General features: G+C 37.2%; 1 pseudogene; it reads right to left on the bottom strand.

The window, feature by feature from the left end:
* Window positions 1-367: 367 nt before the first annotated feature.
* LOC118761265 lies at window positions 368-1,009 on the bottom strand (annotated as a pseudogene).
* Between the last annotated feature and the right edge of the window lie 7,451 nt (window positions 1,010-8,460).

Here is an 8,460-nt window from a genome sequence, read left to right as displayed (position 1 = left end):
CGTAAATTAATTTATTGGTTTCCAAAATAAAAGGTGTATTATAAAGTCGCAGTTTTTAATCATAAAAATAAATTGACCTAAAAATATTTCTGGAAACCACATTAAGAAACACTCGTTTAGACCGTGGTATTTAATAATAATATTAAAACGATTGATTAGCATTTAAATAACAAAAACATCGATTTTTAGAAAACTTTGAACTTGTGTAAATAATCGCCTCACATAAATAGTATTATTAGTATGGTATTCCAGGTGTGGCAAGTACATTAAATATATTGCAGTGATAACATTTATCAGTATCATTTTGGTGAATGAAATTTATTCAATATTTTAAAACTATCTTGTAGAAACAAAAAAAATAATCTCTTTAACAAAAATTAGAGCAACTGTCCAGAACAGAAAATAAACTCAAAAGCAGGATTTGAAAATGTTGAGAACGGCATCTCTGGGCAGTAGAACATAGATTGGAAAACCTGGCAAATGGAATGTAGGAGAGCGTGTACCAAATGAGAGCAAAGTATTGCAGAATGCAGAAAAGTATGGCAAGTCCAGTTTCGCCAGTCTAGAAATAAATAACTATCACCACCACAGCCATGCCGATAGTCAGACCCATTGTGAGCTAAGACTAACAAATGAAGTGGAAACCAAAAAAATGAGAGTTGCGTAGATTCTCTTGTAGGCAAACATATTTTTGAGTTGTTTGATGGGGCCAGACAAAAACATTGTGCTAAACAAAGACACCAAATTTCCGATGGAATATAGAACTGCAAAAGTGGTTAAATCCCCGTCTGTGAGCAGAAGAAAACAGCTCTGAAATGAAATTAACGAATACAAGAAGTGATATAACGCAACCGATCACGAAACAAATAATGAATCCTTTTATCCTAGTACTCCAGCTAAGGGTAGCAATCCCAGTAACCTACAGAATTTTTATTGTTCATACTCTCTCAAATGCGCTCTGCTCTTCGACTGGTTTTTGAATACCAACAAAAGCTTTCACCTGATCCATTATAATTATAATGTTTTTAAATACAGTAAAATTACTAATCAAAATACAAATAATAAAAATCAAATTGATTTTTAAGATGGCCACAGAACTTTAATAGAGAGCAGTCATTTCATATATTGCCAATGACAAAGCCCTACCTGTGTGCTTAATAGCAGGGAAATATTAAACAACAATGACATAGAAACAGTTCAAAAGAAAAAAGGAATTTTGGAATTTTAACTACAAGCTCAAAAGAGAAAACTATCCTTCAAAAAATGAATCAGCATTACAGTCAACTACATCTAAAAATCAACATCAGGAATAAAAAAAACGTAAATTTAGAATCCTAACCATCTCTCAGACTCTAAAGTCCCGTTTTAAAGTGAAAATCACATCCTACAGCCCCCACATAGAAACAAATCAAAAGCCACACACAACATAAATTACAGCACTAATAAACTCAAATATGACAGAACAGTCACAGACTGAGTTTATGGACGATTGCTAAATGAGAGTGGACACTTGTTTGCATAGTGGCCTAGTTGGCCGCACTACAAGAATGTCCAGCAAAACAACACCTTGTAGCATGTCACTTCACTGAGAGGACGTCTAGCGAATTCTCCACTATTCTAAAAATAGATCACCCAGAATACGTGCAACTCAATTTCCCGTCTTTCAGCAGTAAGTTGGAAACAATTGTAAATGCGATGGCCGGGCTGTCCGCAGTGAGTGCACACAATCGGCGACTTTTTGACGACTTCGTTGGTTGTGGTCGAAGTGGGAAGTTCAATTCTCGGACTAGTCATGCAACACGTAAACTGACTGTGCCATTCTACACCCGGGACCGTCTGGGCAGAATCCAGCGCCATAGAACGGGCACATTGTCCTTCTGAGATGACGATTTTTGCAATATGGCCCGTGCCGACAGAACCCTCGGTCATACCAGGCACAGTTTTTCAGTTTTTTGTCGGGATCGACGTGTAGAAACTCACAATCTTTATTATTACAGGAGCCTGGAATCATTGAAGGTGGTTTTTAACCAAATTTAGTGAAGAAGTAACATTCAGGCATTCGACTTGTGTCGTATTCGTGAAGAAACTCGCATCCGTCCCCTTTTTTGCACAGACCGCGAAGCCAATGCTTGCAGACTGTACTTTTATTGCACACAATGTGTTTATAACGACACGTCTCCCCCTTTTTGCATTTGCCCTGTAAAAAGAAATAGCAGACCGGGGCACCAGACTCTAATATGTTGTATTTATTGGCTAACTGTCCATTCCAGTGAAAGGGAGTGGTAGAGAACCCCATTGCTCTTTTATTGCCGTTTCAATGTCAAAATTTATGTTGGAAATTGGAGCCACCAAATCTTGCAACATAAAGGGTCACGAATGCCAGTTTATTTATTTAAAAAACAAATTTTAATTATTTTTATTAAAAAGAACTTGTGATTACATGATTCGTCTGAGAAAAACTGAATAAAATCAGTAATAAAAGATTTTAAAATGTTTTAATATATTTATCTTTGCAGATACATATGAAAAATTTAATTATAATTTAATAGTATAAATTATTTTTTTAATAATAATTTAATAGTCTCTCGTTATTATCCACGTGTGTAATGCGATTATTGACTCATAATATGCTGTCCTCCAAAATGTTAAAGAATGTCGTGAATGGGTACCCCTTACTAATAAATGTAAACAAATTAAACATTTTAATAATTTAGGCCTCAAAGGTTTCTATCCTCGAATCTTCCTACGACCATGACTTTATGCTCAGAATGATTGAGCGAATTCGTTGGGATGGTTTTCAGAGTGCAATATCCCTTGTACTAAATTGTACATTCAATGATTAGTTACACGATTCCATTTGTCAAGGGGTATGTCAGGTAGACGGACATGACTCACTCGCGAAGTGTATTGAGGACGTTTTGCCTTACTTGCCTCAGCTCCCTTCTCCTATCGAAACTCAATTGATGCAGAATTTATTTTTCCTTGTGATGCAGGCAGTGGGTTATTTGGTTTATATTTAGGTGGATGTTCTCGATGGAAAACTGATCTGCCCTGAAACTGGTCGTGCTTTCCCTATTCAGGACGGCATTCCTGACATGCTCATTAATAACGATGAATAAGTTCTTTATTTGTTCATATAAGGATCTCCATTTGATAGCAGCCTATTCTATTAATGTTGAACACCAAACTGGATCGAATTGACTTGTGTGGCATTTATTAGGATTCTTTGTGATCGGCATATAGCATTATCTTATTTTTAATCATTTTTTATTTACACGTTTGATAGAGAATTGACTAGAGAACAACTCGAAAAATTCATCAATACCGAAAAATTCAACGACCTCGGTTCAAAAAACTATCGAAAAAATTTGTTTTTTAAGACGGTAAAGCATTTTTATAAAACTGAGAAATAATTATCTGAAAGCACTTTTTTTAACAAATATTTATTACTTAAAATATCAAAATTATGTTTAATTTTACTAGTTGAAGTACGAAATGAATCACTTAGAATCTAAGTGATATGTCTTTAAACTGTTAATGAAGGAATTGCAGAAAAAAACTTTAATGTTAGATAAAGATTTTTATAAATATTCTATACTGCCTAGACGTGTTTTCTTTAACGAGTCTCCATTACAGTAACTGGCATTAATAACAAGTTGATTACAATTCCTCCAAGTTAGTTAAATTCTAGAATATTTCTCAATTGGGAAATGTAACGCCTCTTTGAATGGTAACTTTTCTTTCATGTCCCGCAATATGAACTCAATTGAATTTACAGTTTTTCAAAAACCTAATTTAAAATAACCAATTTCAAAAATTCTTGTGTAAAGTTTCATTTATTTTGAATGACTGAGTAAACAAAAGTAGGAAAAGTAAAAAAATTGTAATTAAGAATCATATTTTATTGTGAATAACTCATTGGTTAGACCAGTGATTCTCAAGCTTCTTTACTCAGGGGCCCCAAATTTTAAAAAAATTACAGGGGCCGCAAATAATTTTTAACAAACATTCCGATGCAAATATTTCGATTGCCGTTTTATATAATTCGTCATCGGAATTAGGCTCCATATTTTTAGCCAATAGATAACTAATTTTGTATAATCCCAGGTTAATATTAGATGAATATGTGCCACTTTTTAAAGTGGATGATCGTTTTAAATAATCTTCTTTCATTTGTTTTAGTTTTTTCTTCAGAGAAACACCAGTGAATTTGTCATAAAGAATAGAGTGGGAAAGGTAGTGCCGTTCGATTGTATACGTTTTCAAAGTTACAATAATAGAATTGCATATTTGGCAAAGAGCCTTTCTATTGACCTCAATAATGAAATATTTTTCATCCCAGATGTGTTGAAAAATCCTATTTTCCTCGGAAATTTTTCGAAAACGTTTGGAATTCGACATCACAACAACAAATAAAAAATAAATCCTAGGGGCAGCACTTGAGAATCACTGGGTTAGACATTGGATAATAAATTTATTTAATTGCATTTGTTAATATACATTACTTTGAACATATTTTCCTAGGATAATGGCAGCAATATTTTTTAATTCGGATGGTAGAAATATGCACTTCTTAAGAATTCGGGTCTCGTGCTAATAAGGCTGAGCTTTCGAAGTGCCGGAAATATCAGTCTTGATGGATGACTTTGGTTTAATCGTTGTCGAGACTTCCGGGTCTTTGGCCCGACCCTCACTTCCCTAAAGAAATTGGACATCTTTGTTCTTCGCGGTCCAATGACCCTAGGAATTTACTTTCCTCATTAGAGGATCCTGCTGGCTGTCATGCGTGCAACAGTTTCCCTCCGTCTCGCTGGGAGAATTTATTAGTTTGTTGACTTTACTTAGTAGTTTGACCATTTAATAAAATATTTTTTCTGGAGATTCTGGCACATCCTAAGAATGGACCCAACTGCACCTGCCTACTTTATGTCAGATAGACCAAATTTTCCTGGACAACGCGAACAATACTGTCGGTCGTTCTGCAACATGATCTAATTTGCGCGGAGAAAACCCAAAAAACTGCGATGACCTGAACGAACTCTCCACGCAGGCCCAAAACTGCGGAAAGTAGAAAAAAATCGTTAAGAAGGTTGTGTGGGAATATGACTTATTCTGTTTATGTTCTTACTGGAAGTGCTATAATAATATAAGCCAAGATCAATGGATCATGCTCATACAGTATCTCTTTATTATAGTTGAATTGAAAAAGTTACACATAAATAAGAAATGATTCCTCCTATCTATTTGTAATGACCAATACCCTCCGTAATTTCAAAAAACTCATAGTCATCATCGGGGGATGAGTAAACGCCTTGCACCAACTAAGGAATTCTAGAATTACGAAAATTGTCTTTTTGAGACATATTCTATAACATTCTACATATTTCTACTATTCTCCCGCTGATTTTGTGATATATTCTGCGTTCCCGTGACTCATATCTATAAACCATTTCAACAACTTGCATCATGCTTTAGACCGAGTATAAGTAAGAATAATAACTCAAAGATTCTATTTCTTACTTGGAAAAACTTTTTTTATTGAATATTTTTATTTCTTAAAAGAAAACAGAGAGAAAAGAGAGTTAACAAAAGGACTTCCCCGCCTCGTAGATGGAGAAACAGTTTCCACGTACAATGGCAAGGGAAATCCTCTGAAGGAGCCATCCACACTCACGCGTGTCGTTTCTCTTGCGAGAAATCAGACGACCCAGCTTTTTGAGGAAAATGAGTGACCTGTCACCGATTACGCCAGAGGTCTTCACGGCGATCGGGGTAAACAGATAGCGTTCCGAGAGATTGGTGTACTTTGAAATCTTTAATTCTTCTGCTCTGCGAGAAGCAGAGCCAGCTGCGACAGCTGAAGGAGGAAGATTTAGTTCGGAAAAAGTATCTGAGCAAGTTGCATCCCATATCAGCGATTTTCCGAACTCGAATGGGAAGGTGGATAGACCGTCAGGCCTTTTTCCGTCTCCCCTAACAAGCCCAACTGGTTCGAGAATTGATGGGATTCCGGCAGCTTTGAGCCCCCTCAGAACAACGTCATTTAGGGCAGCGTGGCGTGGGGCACGCCCAGCACTGCGTCTGCAGGAAAGAGGGTGTAGTCCGTACTGGTCGATCATGGCCCCACAGCGGCACTTGTGAATTTCGCAGATCTTCAAACCGAGGCGGAGGGAGATAGCTACTCTGAGGCAATCGCCGTCGAGTAGTGTCCCGATGCTCGGAAGAGGGGGGGGCCTTCAGCCAAGCACCGCTGCCTTGACAGCGACCTGCGCGTAGGCAAGCGAGGCGGTGTTGATTAGAGACGGCGATCAGGTCTTCGTATATTTTCTGACAGGAGATTTCATCCCATTGGCGCTGGATAGATGTGGAATCAGCTATACACGGGCCAAACCGAGCTTCTCACCGACCACAGGCAGCAGAGTAATCTTCAGACAATTTGCGTTCGGGAAGGTTTCTGAGAACGATGTCTGAGAGAATACGTGAAGCAGAGCGTGCGGAAAGGAAGGCTGGGAGGGCAAGATCGGAATAAGATCTCATGCCCAGGCCGCCCCAACGCACCGGTAGAGATGCCTGAGACCAACCCGGATCGTCAAAGGCCAGATTACATAACGAGCTCGTACCGAGCCTGAGGATATTATCCAGATTTGACAGAAGGTCGTCTCTTTTGAAACAGGGAGCACACCTTAATGTGTAAAGGACCTTAGGCATGGAAAAGTAATTCCGCAGTAGGAAGAAAACTACATGAGGCTCGATGTCTTTGAGCTTCTCGATCATTTTGGAAAGATTAGAGATTTTGCAAGACAACGTGTCTTCAAGGGCAGAAGAACCCATGGGAGCACCGAGAATCATCAAATTGGACTTGTGGGTGACTTGGACGTCAGAAAGGATATTTTGGCACGTGGAAGTTGCAACAGTGAATGAATTTGGGTTAAGATTGATGTTCACCACTTCGGATTTGTTGTTGTTTATAGAAAGGCCAATGGCCGAGAGGGAAGGAATAATGAAACGGAGGTCGTCGAAAACAACATCGGGAGGGCCACAAATGGTCGCATCATCAAGGTACCAAATGTTAATTGGGGAACGGACAGAGTGGGCAATATTATTAACGCCCAAGGCGAAAAGAAGAGGGCCCAGGGGGTCACCCTGCTGAACCCCGGTAGATGAAGAAATAGGTATATCGTTGAACATAAGGATAGAAAGCTACATGAGGCTCGGAAGACTCAAATCATTTACAAAATCATTTAAAACGCGGGAAATTACCCACAGCTTATTCTGATTTGTTAGTGGTGGTTAATGGTGTGTTTTATGCGTAGATTAGTGATATGTACTCTCTTTTGCGTAGTGACGAGGTTATGGGTGCTCTCGAGCTGCTTATGAACAGGAATATAATTACAGTAAAACCTCTGGTGCTCGCCACCTCTGTTACTCGCCACCTCTATTGCTCGCCACATATTTTCCGAAAAATTAAACATTTCTAGTAAATTTTGATAAATATTCTATTGCTCGCCATTTTCTAAATCTCGCCATTAATTTTTAAAAATATTTTTTTGGTTAAACTATTTTTATATAAAATATTTCAACTATACTAAAAATTCAACATGCGTAAGTGCACAAGATTGTCTTTTAATGAAAAACGTCGCATTATTGCGTACATGGAGGAGAACAAAAGTCTCACGATGGACCTTATAGCTTACATTTTTTCTTCTGTTTTGAAGAAAAAAATATCTCGAAGGGCTGTAAACGATTTTAGACTTGAAAAGAGAAAATAATGTCTACTGATCCTATTTTCTCCAATAAGAAGAGATTATCTAACTTAACTTATTCTGTTATTGACACCGAACTATTAACTTGGATGGAATACATTGAGCTTAGAGGGGGGTTTCTGGCCGATAATTCAATTTTGTTGAAAGCAAAGAAGATTGTTAATATTTATGGAATTAAAGAGTTTAAAGCCAGCAATGGATGACTAAGCAAGTTCAAGATACAGAACAACTTAAAATTGAGGACTTTACATGGAAAATCAGGATCTACTGTATTTGATCAGAAACAAGAAATTGATGCATTTACTTTTTTGATCTCTGCAAAGATTCAACAATATAATGCTGAAAACATTTATAACGCTGATGAAACTGGGATTTTTTACAAATCTATCCCTTCAAAAAGTGGACATAAAATCCTTAAAGAACGGTTTAATTTTTGTTCGAAGGTAGATTACCTTAATATTTATTTTTTAGATTTTCTTTGTTGCTATGTTCAAATATATATGACTGGGACGGACCAAAAAATTCCACTAATGATTGGAAAGTTCCAGAAATTTTGTCGATTACTGTCATTCACCAAAAGCATGGATGACAAGTTAAATTTTTAACGAATGGCTTTTAACATGGGATAGGCATCTAAAAAAACAAAAAATTCTTTTAGTTGTGGATCGATGCCCATCCCATAAACTTTACGCTGATT

This window comes from Octopus sinensis, unplaced genomic scaffold, assembly GCF_006345805.1.
Source record: "Octopus sinensis unplaced genomic scaffold, ASM634580v1 Contig11156, whole genome shotgun sequence".
NCBI classification, from domain to species: domain Eukaryota; kingdom Metazoa; phylum Mollusca; class Cephalopoda; order Octopoda; family Octopodidae; genus Octopus; species Octopus sinensis.
This window is presented reverse-complemented; position numbering and strand designations above follow the sequence as displayed.